This window comes from Nothobranchius furzeri, chromosome 5 (assembly GCF_043380555.1).
Source record: "Nothobranchius furzeri strain GRZ-AD chromosome 5, NfurGRZ-RIMD1, whole genome shotgun sequence".
NCBI classification, from domain to species: Eukaryota; Metazoa; Chordata; class Actinopteri; order Cyprinodontiformes; family Nothobranchiidae; genus Nothobranchius; species Nothobranchius furzeri.
In genome coordinates, this window is record NC_091745.1 from 70,636,924 (window position 1) to 70,655,311 (window position 18,388).

At 41.9% G+C, this 18,388-nt stretch overlaps 1 protein-coding gene across 1 annotated transcript in view; it reads right to left on the minus strand.

The window, feature by feature from the left end:
* The window catches only part of rspo1 (R-spondin 1), a 59,110-nt gene extending 52,117 nt beyond the window's left edge, over positions 1 to 6,993 (minus strand). Inside the window, exon 1 of the mRNA XM_070551854.1 lies at positions 6,929 to 6,993. The gene's annotated coding sequence lies outside the window, so the exon portion shown is untranslated. The remainder of the gene's footprint in view (positions 1 to 6,928) is intronic.
* Between the last annotated feature and the right edge of the window lie 11,395 nt (positions 6,994 to 18,388).

Below are 18,388 nucleotides of genomic sequence, written 5' to 3' on the forward strand. Positions count from 1 at the left end.
GGTAGCCAGTGGAGCTCAATGAACAGAGGGGTGACGTGTGCTCTTTTTGGCTGATTGAAGGCCAGACGCACCGTTGCGTTCTGGACCATTTGAAGAGGTCTCACAGTACAGGCTGGAAGACCAGTTAGAAGGGAATTGCAGTAATCGAGGCAGGAGATGACAGTAGATCGCACCAGGAGCTGGGTGGCATGTTGTGTTAGGTATGGTCTGATCTTTTGTATGTTATACAGCGCAAAGCGGCATGAACGAGCAGCAGAGGCAACATGATCTTTAAAGGTCAGGTGTTCATCAATCACAACACCCAGATTTCGAACGGCCTTTGAAGGAGCCAAAGATAGGAAGTCATTTTGGATTGAGATATTGTGCTGTATGGATGGTTTTGCTGGGATGACAAGTACTTCAGTTTTAGAGAGGTTGAGTTGGAAATGGTGGGATTTCATCCATTTTGATATGTCAGAAAGGCAGTTTGATATTCGTGCAGAGACAGTGTGGTCGTTAGGTGGAAATGACAGATATATCATTCTTTATCTGGGCTACTTCCCTGCGAAAATTAGCAATGGCAGCTAGTATTTCCCGGTTGGGAGGATCCGTTTCGACTCTCATATCCCCGGGTAGAGGTGCGTCACTCAGGTCCGAGGGTTGGCCGGGGTCTTCATCTTGTTGGTCATTCTTCTTGATTTTCACCTTTTTCGACATGACTTTTTCCTCCTTGGCCTCGATTATGTACTTCTGTATCTTCTTAAGTTGTTCCCCGTATCTTAAGAGCAGATTTGAAGAAATTTAGTGTTTTTTTTAGGATAAAGATATCAGAGCTCGGCCGAACACGTCTTACTCCTCCATCGCTCAACAGCCCCCCCCCCCCCCCCCCCCCCCCCCCCGTTCAGGTTTAAACTAAGTCACTGTATATTTTCTGTTCTTTTTTTTTTTTGCTGCTGCATCTTCTGCTGCTTCTCTTGAGCAGTTTGTGAAGCAAACAGAATTTATGTATGAATGCTAGTGACAATCTTTACAGATTTACTCTAAGGTGGAGCATCAAAGTTTCTGCTTTGATGTCACATCTGATACTTAAAACTTTATTGTTTTTTGAATGCTTTAAAATTCCGACCAGACATGGAGACAGAGGTGAAAGAGAAAGGAAAAAACAAAACCCGGGGGGTCACAACCAGCAGCCGGCAGAGTCCTGGGAGATATCAGCAGCAAGCCCACAGGCCTGCACGCAGCCTCCCACCCCCAAGCCGGCCGAGCCCGGAACCCAGCGACCCGGGACCCAGGGGCGAGCAGCCCCACTGGGGACTCAACAGAGCCCAGGGACTCAGATCCCACCAGGCAGCCACCAGGATCAATCAGGCAGACTACAAAAATTTTAAACCCCCTGACCCAGGAGCCACGAACAATCAGGCAGACCACGGCACCACACTCCATCCCAAATGTGGCAGGGGGAGGGGAAGCGAAGATGTATAGTAGCACAAGAAGTCCCAGGAGAGGGGAGGAGTCCAAGACCCCACCCTGATATGGGCTTTAATAAGGGCCATAATGTTTGTGTAGTTAAAAGAAAAATTTGAAATTGAAAATATGTAAACTGAAAGCAAAAGTCACATTTTTAGAGTGAACTTTGAAAAAGAAAGACTTGGATTTAAATAAAATCAAACGTTTGGAATATTTGTAAGAACTGAAACCCCAATGGTATTTTTATTTAGAATTTTTCTGAGTAAACTTTACTAAAGAGTTTTCAGTATTTTTTTTATTATTGTTTTTTTTTAAATCCATTCAGTCTCAGATTACATTTTTTCACATTCAGATCGTTTTAATTAATGTACAAAAAATTTCTTCAGGTTCAGATTTTTCTTTCAGCTTCAGATTTTTTTTTTTTCACTTTCGGATCTGTATTTTTCAGTTACAGACTTTTGGCCCTGTTTTGGCCTGGTGGGCGTGGCTACACAGAGAGGGGCGGGGAATCATGAGTGACAGCAGGCCGCTGGAGGCTGAAGACGGCCCATTTTTCATGTTGCCTTCAGGAAACCTGGGAATAAACACAATTTATCAAACACCTCCTGCACTGTATTATTTGATAATGGTTAGATAACATGTCATGCATAACTGCTTAAACTCAGTTACTAAAGCTCTTTCAATCAGTAATGTGTACAAATTACGCAGTGACTGATCAATTATGAGAAGTTTTCCAAACCACTACGTGAGAAGTGATCATTTCCCATGCTCTCATAGCTCTCAAATGCGTGGGTGCTGCTGTTGTGCCTCAGGGAACGATGGTGTCGTCTTCCAACAACACTGCTGGCGCAAACAATCAGGTGAGTGTTTAAGTTTGGAAAAGTTACACTGCAGTCTGTGAATACTAAGTATTTACGAAGTGGCTATTGTTATGGTTAAAAGTAAGATTCATTTTTCGGCTATTCTGTTTTTTTATTTAATTTTTATGGTGAAATCAGTAGCAGTTTTAGGCACGGACAGACAGGGAAGTTGTCCGGGGCGGCATTTTTTCATGACACAAAAGGGACGCACAAGCGCTGAGTAAAAAAATTAAAAAGAAAGAAATCTGCGCCGCACCGAGGTTTTCTATTCTATCTGTCATATCACAGAGTCTGGATTGGAAACAACAAGTTGGCGCCCCCTGCAGCTGCAGGCGCTCCTGCTGACTGAGAGGGTTCAGGTGCACTGTGCGTGTATGAAGAAGAGGAATGGGAGGGGCGCGGCGGGGGAATTCACCTCTGGGTCTTTCCCAAATGAAATGAGCGGGTAGGGGCTGAATCAACTGTATTAACATGGCTAAAGTCAATCACATCTTGATGTTCTTCCATTTAACACACATTTCATTCATAATATCATAAACACAGGCCTATCATTCTTTCAGGTTTTTCTGAATTGTGTGAAATGGCCGAATAAAAATAGGAAAAACAAAACGATTTTGTGGTCACCCACCCAGGTCAAATTGTTTAGTCCTGACTAAAGGAAACTTATTGAGTCAAGAGCCAAACAGAAGAGATGAACATGAAAAAGCTAAAACCACCAGCCGCATTGTGGGGGCCTGGGAAAGACCCAGAGGTGAATTCCCCCGCCGCACCCCTCCCCTTCCTCTTCTTCATACACACACGGTGCACCCACCTGAACCCTCTCAGTCAGCAGGAGCGCCTGCAGCTGCAGGGGGCGCCAACTTGCTGTTTCCAATCCAGACTCTGTGATATGACAGATTGAATATAAACCTCGGTGCGGCGCAGATTTCTTTCTTTTTTATTTTTTTACTCAGCGCTTGTGCGTCCCTTTTGTGTCATGAAAAAATGCCGCCCCCGGACAACTGCCCTGTCTGTCCGTGCCTAAAACGGCTACTGATTTCACCATGAAAATTAAATAAAAAAACAGAATAGCCGAAAAATGAATCTTACTTTTAACCGTAACAATAGCCACTTCGTAAATTCTTAGCATTCACAGACTGCAGTGTAACTTTTCCAAACTTAAACACTCACCTGACTGTTCGCACCAGCAGTGTTGTTGGATGACGACGCCATCGTTCCCTGAGGCACAACAGCAGCACCCACGTATGCTACTTTGAGAGCATGGGAAATGATCACTTCTCACGTAGTGGTTGGGAAAACTTCTCATAATTGATCAGTCACTGCGTAATTTGTACACATTACTGATTGAAAGAGCTTTAGTAACTGAGTTTAAGCAGTTATGCATGACATGTTATCTAACCATTATCAAATAATACAGTGCAGGAGGTGTTTGATAAATTGTGTTTATTCCCAGGTTTCCTGAAGGCAACATGAAAAATGGGCCGTCTTCAGCCTCCAGCGGCCTGCTGTCACTCATGATTCCCCGCCCCTCTCTGTGTAGCCACGCCCACCAGGCCAAAACAGGGCCAAAAGTCTGTAACTGAAAAATACAGATCCAAAAGTGAAAAAAAAAATCTGAAGCTGAAAGAAAAATCTGAACCTGAAGAAATTTTTTGTACATTAATTTAAAGGATCTGAATGTGAAAAATTTAATCTGAGACTGAATGGATTTTTAAAAAAACAATAATTAAAAAAAATTACTGAAAATTCTTTAGTAAAGTTTACTCAGAAAAATTCTAAATAAAAATATCATTGGGGTTTCAGTTCTTACAAATATTCCAAACGTTTGATTTTATTTTAAATCCAGGTCTTTCTTTTTCAAAGTTCACTCTAAAAATGTGACTTTTGCTTTCAGTTTACATATTTTCAATTTCAAATTTTTCTTTTAACTACACAAACATTTTGGCCCTTATTTAAGCCCATAGACATCCAATTGCGCTCCCCTTACACACCCTATTCACTCTGGTCCCGGTACTGCTGCACAAAGGGTACAATCATCACCGGTTCCTAGAGTTCGCCCCTTTCTGCTGGGGTGCTGATGAGCGGGCAACCCCACCCGACGCCGAGCAAAGCATCCCACCACCCCAGACCCCAACATGACGGCCAGCTCTCCCTCCTAGCCTCCAGCCCCGGGAAGCCAAGCGACAACAGAGGTGTGCTAAGACCCCTAGTCTCCCTCCGCCTGCTCCAATGTTGAGGAGGTGTATTCCATGACTGTGGTGAGTAGACACTGCAGGCATCGTCTGGCCTACGCCAGCTGATGCAACCACACAACCCCACTTCCCCCTACAGCCCTCTGTGTCTAATTGCAGTTTAGAATTGGAAGTGGGCACCGGCACTCGGGATGAGGCTGAAAAATCCCCTTGCCAAATGCCATTGAGTGTGCTCACTCCCAAAGTCCTAAGTGTGTGTGTTTGCGTGGAATGTTGTTGGTGAAAGTGTTTAATGTGCAAATAAAATTGGAGGGCAGGCTGCCACAGGAATACAGAAATGGGGTCCATACCCGCACCCCTGATTTGCCTTCCCCCCAAGGTCCTATGTGCATGATTGTGTGATGATGTGAAGGAGAAGGAGGAGAAAAATGTATGGGGTTGGGGAGGAATGTCTGGTTGGCCTAAGCCCTCCAGGGAGCCAGCTCCCCCACTGGCCCCAATAAGCACCTCCATTCCCAAAATGCCACCCAGGGCATGGAGACCCCAGCCCCCGTTTTTATGCACAGCAATTATTTAATTACCAGATCTTTTAAAAGCACAATTAATCCAGTTTCTATTTGTTTGTCATGTAAATGTGATCTGAGAGAAGATTTTAACTGTTTGGATGTTTTTATCACCTGAAAAACATGGGTTGACCCTGTAACCAACTGCAGTCCCTTAACCTGAGGCGTGACCATTTAAAGGGACAATGTGTAGTTTTAATCTCTGCAAATATCCATTGAAATATTGTTGAAAATTAATTAAATGATGCCCAGTTGTTGAAAAATAGTGGCAACTTCTTAACATGTAACCATAAAACTCTGGTCTAAAATACATGGGACTGGGTCTAAGTCTCTGGAAGGCGCCAAATTTGAAGCAATGTTTACTTCTACGGGAGCCCGTGAGGACAAAACACATTTACTGATTTGTAAGAAACAGTTACAAAACTTTCACCATTCACAAACATTGTAATTTTACACATGTACCTCCTCACTTGTTGCCAGTGATGAAAGGGAGTCTGATCTTCGTCATTTTGCTGGAGGTTCCACTCCCAGGGATTTTTTACCCTAATGGCCATCCGTTAGTAACGTCTTCCTCGAACACATAAATACTGCTTTCTTGGAATGATTTAGGTATATACTCCCCCCTATCGCCAGGGAAGCTACACATCATGACTTTAAGAAAGTTGCAGAATGATTACAACCAAATTCTTTGTGTAAAAAAACAAAAAAACTTTTATTTTATTTCAGTATTATTGTTAAACACAATTTTTTACCCAAAAAAGTTAAATAATGTCATAATTTTACTGTATAAGAAGTATTTTACAATTATATGCATTGAAACATCTAAACTTTCATAATTTCTGTTTGTCAAACCTTCCTCTGAAAAACATGTTTTTTTATATTTATTTTAAACTCATCTGGTTACAATAAGAAGTACTTCCTCTCTTCATATTTGTTTATATTGTAGTGATACGTGATAAATAATAGTTCTGTGGAAAGAGCCTCACTACCAAACTGCTTTACGCATATCTGAGGAAACTGTGACTCAATCTGAAGCATTTTCCACCTCCAGATTATTATAAATCTTCCTTCTTTTCCTTTATCGTGGAGTAATTTCACCCCTTTCCCTTCGCATTCTTTTGTTTTCCGTGCCCGGTGATCATCGCTGATAACTTGCACGTTCAAACAAACTTTGAAAGTTTCACTTCACATCAGCAGCTTTAGATGTCAAGGGCTTTTAGTGTGATTAAGGCAGAAAGTTATTTAAGTAGAAATCCAGATTTCAGGATTGTTGGGCCAGATCGTTTCTCAAAATCACACGTCCGTTAAACCGCTTAATAAACCATCAAATTACTCTTAACAGCCACATGTTCTTACCATAATACTGTCACTCAGTTTTAGAACAGAAAACAATCCAATGTGATCTTTTCTGTGGTGAAGCAATTCATTTTAGAACCTCTAACAGAAAACCTGCTTTTACCCAATTTTGTTTCAGTTTTTCATCAAGCTTATTTCCTTCTTTTAAAGTTGTGATCACAAACTTGAACAGCACCTGATGCCAGCACTGCACAGTTTCCTGCCTTTTTCATATACTTGACAACTTGTTAGGATTGGAGAGGCCATTGAGAACGCTCTCCAAAATAAACACATTTTTGCGAGTTAAGTCCATCTCTTGGTCAGGCCCAAACCAGATGTCCACTCGGGCTGATGAATTGAAAACATCTGAAATAACTCTTACTCTCACTCCAATAAATACACTTTTCAACACATTTACACGAGAAACACCCAGACACAGGCCTTACTTTTATACCTAAATCATGGGCCGTGGCATCATTACGGAGGCGATTGTTTCACAGATCATAAATAATCCTGTTTTATAATCGTTTACCTGCTGAAGACTGTTATGGGCACCAGCCTGGTCACTTGTTGGATGCAGGAGCCAGGATCACCCAGCCCCAGTGATCAGCCCGACAAGGCCCCTCCTCCTCCTCTCTTCCAGGCTGCTGAGGAGCACAGCTGAGACGAATTCCCTCTGACGACCCACACCTGGGATAAAAAGGCTGCACCTTCAGCAGCGCGAGGGTTCTGCTGTCCTCCAGGCCTCAGAGTTTGGTTTCAACCCCTTGCTTTTGCTGAGTTTTAGCTTTGGTAGTTTTAACTCTGAGTGATGAGCTTTTAAAGGGTAAAGCTCTGAGTGATCCAGAGGGATCGTTTTACAGGTTAACTTGGCGATGTAATTTTATTGACTGGTTTTAAACACCTTCTGTTTTGGTTAAACTTTTGATATAAGTTTTAACCAGGTGTTTTAAATGTTGGTACCTCACAAACCCCTGTAATCTGTTTGGGAACCAGTGACTTAAGATATGTCTCGTTTATTTTACAAGTTGTGAGAGAAAAATTACCATCAATTCATTGCTTGAACTCCAGTAATTGTCACAATAATATTTTAGGAAATCTTAATGTGAAAGGGAAGGCTTTTGTTAAACAATATCAAATAAGCATATAAGCTCAATTTGGTAGGGTCATTTATTTAAAAACCATAATTTAAAATGAAAACTGCCAATTTCAATAAACTCATATTTTGTGAGAACATGCCCCAGCAGCCAGAAGCTCATTCCACATTCTCTTGGATGTCACAGTCATTCATTTGATCAAGGGCCTGAATTACCAAAGGTTTTTGCTGCAGTAAGCTCTGAGGTGTTCTGTAAATGCTCAAGCGTTTGCTTGTATGTGTTGGTCTTGACATTGGTTAGGCTGGCATCACAGTGTACAGTCAGTCAGTTGGTCCAGGAATCCCTGTCCTCCACATGTTAACCACAGTATTTCAGTAGAACTATACAGATAAATCTCCTGTATTAACATTTTATTTGAGAGCAGCTTTTATGTGTTGGTGGGGGGAAAGATAATTGTTGATTCTTGACACACCTCTCTCACAAAATCCATCTGGTAGAGATCAACCCAAAGGATTGAAGTGTGTTAGAAGCCAACCAGACGATGAGCTTGCATTTGTGAAATTCACCTCAATGCACAGCAGGAATGTAGAAGTGGAGAGCCTGCAGAACATGAACATTTGGGATTTGATGTGATGTTGATTTTTGTTATGGATTTTAATTTTGATGTCCAGTTACTTGTCTTTAAACACTTATTGGGGTCCGGGTTGAAGGGGCGTGGGCAGCAGTCCATAATAAACTAGTTCCTGTGGAAGGACCCTAATGCGTTTCTGAGACAGCCTAGAGACACAGACCTGTTTCTGTTATCAGATATTATCAGACCTTGCTGGCATGCAGGTCTCTCCATTTCACCGGGCCGATCTGAAAAGACATTATTTCTGGCCATTTCAGGAACCAATTTGAATACCTGAAAGGAGGTATGTGGGCCTACTTGGAAACGACCCGGTAAATTGGCTAGGACAACTCCCAACGCTGAGAAAATTGACAAATATCCTCCCCACGACTTCGTGATTCACAGCTTCGTGTTTAGGGTTAGGGTTCAGCTCTATAGGAGAAGGAGCAGCAGTTAAAACCACATTTATTCTGGTCATTGAACACAGCTTTTTGCATCACACAGCTACTTTCACGGTCCCCTAAATGGACTAAATTACGACTTACAATTCAGAAAGAGTTAGGATTAGGGTTGACATACCATCGTTGGACTTGTCTCATATTGAATATTGCTCAGTTATATGGCCCAGGATATCGATATTCTACAAGTGTTGAAATGCATCACACTTTATCGTAGCCTCTGTTAAATGTCAGAAGCTAACGGTTAGCTTCTACTTGCTACGACATTCTCTGCTGTGTCCTCGACGCTAAACCAACATCAGCCATCCTCGTTGCGAGTAAAGATGGGTGAGTCCATGAATGTTAAGTGACAGTATGACGGTTCAAATCCTAGAGTTTCACTGTTTATTTTTTATCAGAATGCAGGAAATGAGGATAGAAAACTATTCATGTTCAGTCCGCATAACAAACTCAAAGTGACTGATTATAATCAGAAAGAATCAATAAACCAATCAAAACATGCTTTTCAGTGAAGTTGGCCTTTAAGGTTGGTATTTTACATTTTGTGACTCAGACCCCAGGACTGTTCATAACCACCTCAGTGGAAACTAATGGTGACCCTAATAAAAAGCAAATCGCCTACTGATGAAACGATCGCAATATCCTGAGCAAAGCAAGAGCTGATTTTGTATGAAGACACGACGGCTAAGAGGACTTGAGCCAGGGGTGTTTTCTCTGTCACCTTCCCCCCTCCCAGAAATTTCACGGTACTCTTATAGTGAAAACGCGGATTTTATGCCTCCGGTGTGTCCTGGGTTGACCCGGGGATCTCCTTGATTCCAAAATCATTCAGAATTTTCATCATATTAAAGAAAAACTTTTACATTTAACTCTTTAGCCAGTCTAATGATCTACACAAGAAAGCTTTTTATCTACCTTAATAAGGATGATGGTCAAAACAGCTGGAATGAGTTTGGAGCAACCAAGATCTTTTGTGTGGATGTCTGGGCTTTGAGCTTCCATGTTCCCTTTACGTTTGTCTCTGTCCTGGTAACATTTGCTCGGTTGTACCCGTCATAATAAATAAATAAAAGTCCTCTCCTGAGAGTTCATCGCTCACCAAAACAAAAACAAGAGTGCTGTATTTATAAAGATCACAAGAAGTTGTTTTATTAAGAACACTGTGTTCTGCAAAGCCACAAATATTCCAATCCAATTTTATTTATATAGCGCATTTAAAAACACCATGTCAGCTGACCAAAGCCCTGCACAGAGTTAAACCTAAAAAGCCATTCAAATTCACATACATTTACATAAAACACAAATTAAAAACTGTCATAAATAGAAACACCTAAAATCAAAACAAAAGTTAAAACAGCCAATAAAAACAGAAGTCAATGAAAACAGAAGTCGGTAAAACTAGAAGAGAGGCACAGCATAAAAGAATGATCATTGGCCAAAAGCTAAATTAAAGAAATGTGTCTTTAGGCTGGATTTAAACTGTGCCAGTGAGGAAGCCTGGCGTACCACCAGAGGGTGTGTTCCAGAGCAAAGGCAAACGCACGCTCCCCACGAGCTTTATATTTAATTTTAGGGACTATGAGCAGTAGATGGTCACTCAGTAGACCTTAGTGACTGGGGGAGGGGGGGGGGGATGTAGGGGGTGAGCAGCTCTGACAAGTAACAGGGGGATTGACCATTCAGGGCTTTGTAGGCAAAAGTTAGAACTTTGTATTGTATTCAAAAGTGCACAGGAATCCAGTGTAGATCAGCCAGAATGGGAGTGATGTGACAGCATATATTTGCATTGGAAAGAAATCTGGCTGCAGCATTCTGGACTTTCTGCAGACGATTTAGGACAGATACATTTGCACCAATAAGAACTGAGTTGGAAAAGTCGAGTCTGGAAGTGATAAATGCATGAATAACAGATTCTAAGTGTGGCCTCTTACGAATGGGCTTTAGTCGGGTAAGGCGACGAAGCTGGAAGAAGCCGGAGAGAACAGTGGCATTAAAATGTGCAGCATCCAGTTTAACCCCGAGGCTGGTCACACAGGAATTAAGGTTGAGGGGGGAGAGATCAAAGGCAGCAGAAGTATGCAGATTATGTTTTGGTTTGAAAAGAATGGCCTCGGCCTTATTTTCATTGAACTTCAGGAAATTGGAAGCTAGCCAGGTTTTAATTTCTGACAGACATTCTGAGAGCTGAGTAATGGAACTTGACTGATTTAAAGCCATATAAATTTGACAGTCATCAGCGATAATGTAATGTGATAATGTAAGCCCCGTTTAGAAATGATGTTTCCCAGTGGAAGAATCTATAGAAGAGAGGAGTGGACCTAGAATAGAGCCCTGGGGAACTCCCCAGGGGAGTCGGACAAAAGGAGAAGAGCAATCGCCTATGTGAATGCTGAAACTCCTATCAGACAGATAAGATTGAAACCAGTTTAGCGTGGTCCCTGTGACTCCAACAAAAGATTCCAGCCTGGTTAGCAGAATGTTATGGTCAACCGTATTGAATGCCGCTGATAGGTCGCACATTGTTTGTTTGAGCCAAAGAACAAATTTAAAAGCTGCTCGCAGAGATCACTGTACATGCTGGCATGACCTTTTAGGACAAAGGTGATGTGTTTGGAGCTCACATCAGAGCCGATGGATTTTCAGATGACCAATAGGAATGCTGAGCCTTCATGCAAATGCAGGTATATTTTTTAAAAAAGCAAAGAAATGGTGGGACTGTTGTTTTGGGGGATTAGTGTGCAAACAAACGGCTTTGGCCTGCCTTTGCTCAAAACAGATCATAAAAAAGGAAGAACGAGAATGGATCCAACACATTGTTAAAGTCCTTTGGCATTCAAGTCAAAACTGCACAGGGTAACATTTAGTGTTGTGTCATAATTCAGCGTGCAAGGTGTTCTGTTAGACGTCCAATGAGATATTTCCACATCTCTGATGCCGTTCCACCAAATGCTCTCTGCTGTTACATCAGCAGGATGCATCATGCTGTGGACAGCTGTCGTTCAGTATCATCACTGTAGTGTCACCAAGACTTTTGATGTATAAAAACCTAAATAATGCCTTCTAGAGTCCTAGAGTCATTCAGCCATTCACACCTTGGTGATGATGAGCTACACTGTAGCAACAGCTGCCCAGGGGCACACTGACAGAGGCAAGGCTGCCAAGCACTGGTCCCTCCGACCACCACCAGAATAAAGAAATATCTGTTAAACACCAAGTTCACTTGATTTTAATGCATTGGCTGTGGTCTCTAGTATACATGAATGTCGATCTTTGTGGGGAAAACAGCTCAGATGCTCATGTTTCAGTAACAAATAACCCAAGACTGAAGGGCTTCTCCCACACTGTGGAGTTGCTAAAGCTAATGGTTAGCTTTGACAAGCCAAGATGCACTCAATTTTCACCTGAATGCTCTCCTGTCATGAGCCAAGGTGGGTGAGTCCATGAATGGTCCTTTTCAGACTGACTTTTTCTAATCCGAGCATCTTTCATCTGTTTTCTGTCAGCAGCTAATGCAGGAAATAGGGTTATTTTTACATTCACCCTGCTTGTGTAGCTCAGAATGACTGCATGTTTTCCATGTTGCTCTTTCAAACACCAGTATGTCTCTGCAGCCACACACCTGACTTAAATGAATAAGTGATTAACCGGTATCTGCAGCACTTGATGTCCTCCTGAGGAGCCAATGTAAATCAGGTGTGCTGAAGCAGAGGCATGGAAAACATGTAGGACAGTGGTCCATGAGGACCAGGATTGGGAAACACTTTCCTTTAAGACTCATGTCCAATCCATTACTAATAAGGTAAATTATCAACTAAAAACTTTGTATCAATCGATTAATTGCTTTGATTTTAAAGTGAGAAATCAACTCTTATTTCCTATCTTAGATTATGCTGCTGATGTAATCTATCGAAATACTACTGCGTCCTGTCTCCGTCCTCTTGGCGTTGTTTAACAGTATTTGTTGTTTTGTTTTGCGTTGTCGTTTCACAACACACCATTGCAGCACGTACGAAAGCTCGTCCTGGCTTTCATTAAAAGCAACACGCAGATTTCAATGGTTAATCTTTATTTTTAATGAATTCTTTTCTTTTTCCAAAGTATTTAAAAATTTATTTTGTGCATTCTAGCTGCAGACATAACACTAGATTTAACCTAAGTTTGAAAAAGATGTGGACTTGATTTTAGTGTAAAAGTACCACTGGACTGGAATTTTCCTGTTAACACACGGTCAATTACTTCTCCAAGTTTTTCGGAACGTTATTATTTTGATATCTTGAAGATATCGCTTGGTAGTAATATTGTGGTAATTGTCTGTCTGACCACTTATAAATGACCTAAGGCTCCCTGATGCTACTTCAGCAATGCAGCAAATCGATGGCACTGTTTTGTAAAAAACGGCTACTGAGCGCAAAACGGACTGGGATCAGAATCTGTGCAGCTTCCGCAAAGACCAAAAATCACGGAGCCCAATCAGAGCATTCACATCTGCTGCAATGCAGAGGAGGTCTGGATGCGGAGCTGATGGTTTCCGTCTTTCCCGTACGCCGCATGCGGATCGTCATAAAGCTGAAGAAATCACAAGATGAGTGTGACTTTTCTTTACCAGCTCCTCTCTACACATGTAGTTATCACGTGGATTCGCAGGCAATGTTGTGAAGACGTTCCACACACAATCCACAGCCGGTGTAAACGTCAGTCTGTCCAGAAGTCGCAAAGTCTGCGTCCGCCCCACACTCAGTGTAAATGAGGCTTTAGAGGTTCTGATCTGATTAAGTCCCAGCTGACCCTAAACAATATTTAGAGCACATACAACAAAAGGTTTGTTTGCAGATTCAAAAGTAGCCACTGTTTGTACTCCGTGGTTTCTTATGATCAACAAAAAGATTCCATGTTTACACAGAAACTGATTAGCAAGGAAGTGCTTTATTACCGTCAGCCATTTATTTTATTTTATGTTGCAGATGTTGACATAAATACAGCACAGAAAAGACTTCACCAGAGGTTTTGTTGACTTTATGTTCCCTTCCTTGCACACTGTCTGACCAATGAGGAGAAATGCAGGCACAAACATGTCAAAAATTGCATCTGAGATTTGGAGGCTGGGAAGAGTGGTCCGGGGAATCTCGCATCCATCCACAGAAAACTTAATGGTGCACAAATGATGGAATGTTTTGAAAGTTTGTGAGGCATGAAAGAGACCATAGACTTGTGAACAGCTTATAAACACACAGCCATGCTGGTCTTCTGTACTCGACACAACGTCACGTTATCGGCCATGTTACCATTACCTGCCATTTTTTATAGCTGAAAGTTTTATTCTAGTTTTTTTATTATATTTCATTCTATTTTTAATCTTATTATTCATGTTATATGTAGCACATTAGTACCGAAGCAAGTTCCTAGTTTGTGAATTGTTTGTTCACTGACAATGGCAATAAACCTATTCTGATTCTGATTCTGAAATAGGCTACAAGCCACAGACTTTGGGAAAGGCTCAATGCAACACTGCCGCAGTGTAAAGCAAAGTGTCTTCATCTCAATGCAAACAGACATAGCCAAGTTGACCCAAATACTATATGAAGCCCCACCCTCTAACACCATCATTTTTAAATTAAACTTGGATTCAAGTAATTTTGTAAACACACGGGCTGATTTCTACAAACCATATGAATTTACAGTCCTGCGTGTCTTTTCCTTGCATCAACACATCTGATTCAGTGGTCAAAGTACCTTCTCGGCAAGTTTAGCACAAGTCTGCTTATTTTGAATTAGCTGTGCTGAAGCAGAGAATCATCTCAAATATGCAAGACCGTGGCCCTCGAGGACCAGGGTTAAAGCTGGGCTTTTCACAAGCTAGGCTTTTGAGCGCAAATGCGGTCAAGGAGCACCCGCCTTCCCCTTAGGTATGTTCACTGGTTCTGCATCCACCAGAACCAGAAACCTCCATTGTCAGAGTAAATGAGAGAGCGCTAAACACCAGTCGCCATTTCTAGGTCCAAACGTCTTTTGTTGTTCACAACTTCAAAAGGTGTTTTTCTTTTTGGGACTCTGGTAGGTTTTTCTAAATTTGAAGGGGTAACAGCCGGCTGTTTCACCATTTCTGATATTATTGAGCTGAGAACCTCTAACACCAGGGGTGTTCTGTTGCTAAATACATGAGCACGTAATGAGTGGAGAACCCAGGGATGTGTAGCAGTTCAGCTAGACCGACAACCGATGGTCCAGTAGTTGCTTTCGGTCAGAAACATGTTATTGGAGGTTAAAAGAAAAATGCAAGAGAACCACTTCATTCTTTTTTTTTTGTTTGCTTGTTTTTTAATCTCCACAATATACTTGTAGCAACACTATGTTAGAAGGTTGTTAGGACGCAAAAAATGTTTTAATCTAGCTTATTTCCAAATTTGTTATTGCAGCTTTAAACACCACTATAGTAGATATGGTGCAACAACTCCAACTACTTGGCTAGAAAACCAGTCCGAGCTTCTTTCATTTCATCTTTGCTTTCTGTTACATTTAAAGTTACTGTGTTTTTTTTTTTTTACCATTAATCTCTAGAAATATCTATCTAAATGTTTTTGAAAATGAATCATATGCCTCGTTGTTAAAAAAAATATTGACAGCTTGGTAACGTCCTTGGGAGGACACTGTCCTTCCTTGGTCAAAGAAAACGGTTAAATGGAACGGACTTGCATCACGTGACCGCGGCTTCCATGGCGGTCACATAACGTCACGTGATACGGAAGACAACATTATATTTTATACGTATTAGTTTCAATATAAATATATAACGAGCCTTTTACTTTTTAAATTGTGTATATGTTTGAAAAATAAAAAATATGTGAGTTACTACCCACTAGCCACCGAAGCTGCAACTACTAAGCAACTAACCAACCATAGATTCCATATGTTCCTAACCGAGCACTTCGCTCTCAGACTGCAGGTCTACTGGTGGTTCCAAGAATATCTAAAATTAGGATGGGAGGCAGATCTTTTAGTTATCAGGCTCCTCTCCTGTGGAACCAGCTCCCAGCCTTAGTCCGTGAGGCAGACACCTTGTCTACTTTTAAGAATAGGCTTAAAACATTTTTATTTGATAGGGCCTATGGTTAAAATCTGATGTTAGCCTAAATCTGGACAAGTGGGGGAGTACAGGGAGGTGGAGTGTACAGTCGGTAAAGACGGCTCTCCCTTGCCCTGCCTCCAACATGCCTACATCTAAATAGGATAGATTATCCAGAGTTATCTCTGTAGTTATGCTGCTATAGGCTTAGACTGCTGGAGGATACACTGACCACTTCTCACACTCTACTGCTTTATTCTACAGTCTGCTCTTTAACTGTACTATTTTGTGCAATTTCAGCTGTTAACTTTATTTTCTCTGTAAGTGTTTTTCTCCCCAGAAGATGCGACAATGACGTTCTGCTGAGCTGTGGTGGCCTCATGGAGGGGGCCATCGACTAGCACACTGCTGCTAACCACTTAAACATTCTCTCTCTCCTGATAATAACTTTTTGGTTTCCTTGACTTTTGATGTGCTACTACTAGTTTATCCATTTAATTATAGATCCACTAGGATAAATACAATAAAGTTTATCTTTCACCAAATAGAATATTTACTAAGACATCACAGTAGAACTGTAGACACAATGTGTGTGTGTGTGTGTGCGTGCGTGTGCGTGTGTGTGTGTGTGCTCTGTCTTCTCGATCCCCAGTGAGTCGTGGAGGATGGCTGCTTATACTGAGCCAGGATTCCCTGGAGGTTTCTTCCTGTTAAAAGTGAGTTTTCCTCTCCACTGTCGCTTTATGCTTGCTTGGTATGAGGATTGCTGTATAGTCACTGACACTAGTCAGTGACTTGATGCAATTTGCTGGGTTCCTTATATAGGAAACATTATTTCTGATTGGCTTAATGAACTGACCTGAATTGGAATTTTTATTATGTGAAGTGCCTTGAGACGACTCTTGTCGTGATTTGGCGCTATATAAATAAACTTGAATTGAATTGAATTGAATAGATACCTTTGGATCTAAAAAAAAAAACATTTGAAATTAGTTGACTTACTTTTAAACTTGAAAATTGTCCCCGAAGTAGCTGCTGGCTTCTGATCCGCCATCCTTTTGAAAATACCGCGGTGTATTCTGGGTAATTTTTGACCAAGGCTAGGCTACAAGACACCTCCCGTGTATCCTCGCTCAGCTAGCTAAACGGCTAACAAAAGGAGAACACACGCCTCGGTAGAACATGAACATTCAAACATGTCTTGGCGGCTCACGATGACATATCTCCTAGGCAACCGGGGCGGGGCCAAGACATCAAGGCAAGGTTACTTGGCATTGAGAAACACCCTACATCTCTGGGCAGGGGCGGACTGGCCATCTGTGGATTCTGGAGAATCACAGAACGGCCGGTACTCCAGGACGGCTGGTTGGCCGGCCCACCACTCTCCAAGCACGCTTTCAACACCTGCCACCCCCCCCCCCCCCCCCAAGCTCTTGCATGCTCCAGCACACTAGGTGGCAGCACTGCACCTGCAAGTTGGATGCCAGCTACATTGGCTATGGCCACCAGGCAATGAGAAGAAGAAGCTGAAGTGGAGAGGAGGCAAAGGCAGTAGAAAAAAAGATGCAAAATCCAGCCGCTAGTAAAAAAAAAAAGGAAAGAAAAGGGTGGGGCTGAGATGGCAAGAGAAAAAAAATTGCGGGCATTAGATGCTGAAGCCTCTAAATGTCACAAATTAACTGACACATTTAGCAGCACAGCCAGCAGCAGCACCTCGCAGCAGGTTCACAGCAGTGAAGAAGTCAGGCAGATAGCTACACAGCAACATGCCAGCAGTAATGAGGGAGAGAAAGATGTGCTGGTTCCACAGGCAGATCCAGGGGAAGTAAGTATGGAATGTAAGAGGAGAAACATTTGAAAGGATTGATGTTAAGAATTCATGTTTAGTTTGCAATTTTATTTTATGATAACAGCTAAATTTCAACATTTTAGCTGTAAAAGGCCACATGCAGTGGGTAATAAGAAATATGTTGTGGTTTTTCGTAAAAAGGTTGGTAGTAGTGTTACAGTTACTGCTCACAAACGTTGAAAATCTTAAATACAGAAGTTACTTTTGTAATGTTGCATTTTCATTTAGATGTGGTATTATTTGTGCAGTAAGAAGATTAATTGTTGCATAAATTATTAAGCTTATCAGTAATACAGCTTTTAATACAACATATAGTCAACATTAGCACTGTTGCCAATTTTGATGGTTTGACCACATATATTTGCTGCCGAATTTCCGCGAGCCAATTACTTTGGGCCGGGGCTAGTCAAAGTCCAGGGCTGTTTTTAGTCCCAGTCCACCCCTGTCTCTGGGTGACGCCATATTAGATGCAATGTTTTCTTCTACGTGAGCCTGTGAGTAGAGGGCTGCATCGGGATTGGGTCCCGCCGGGTCCCACGGGACCCAACACAAATCTTGCGGGGGCGGGCGGTGTGAATTTTGCTACGGGCGGGAACGGTTGGCTAAAAGAAACTGTGCGGGATCAGGATGAGTATGATGGAGTCAGCAACTGATGTTGAAAAGAAGCTGAAACAAGGTCTTCATGACACAAAAACCAAAGCAAGGCAAGTCAGACATTTGGAGGAGTTTCTCCGATTGTGTTAATATTTCTCATTGTGGTCTCTCTTAGAAAAGCGACCTGATCACTGCCTGATTACAGAGGAGAATAGAGTATGAAACGGCCTTGATTTCATTAACCCTTTAAGCACCATGGTAGCTCCTTTATGTTTTTTTAAGGATTTTATAGTTTAAGTAGTGAGGAGTTATTTGAAATCATAT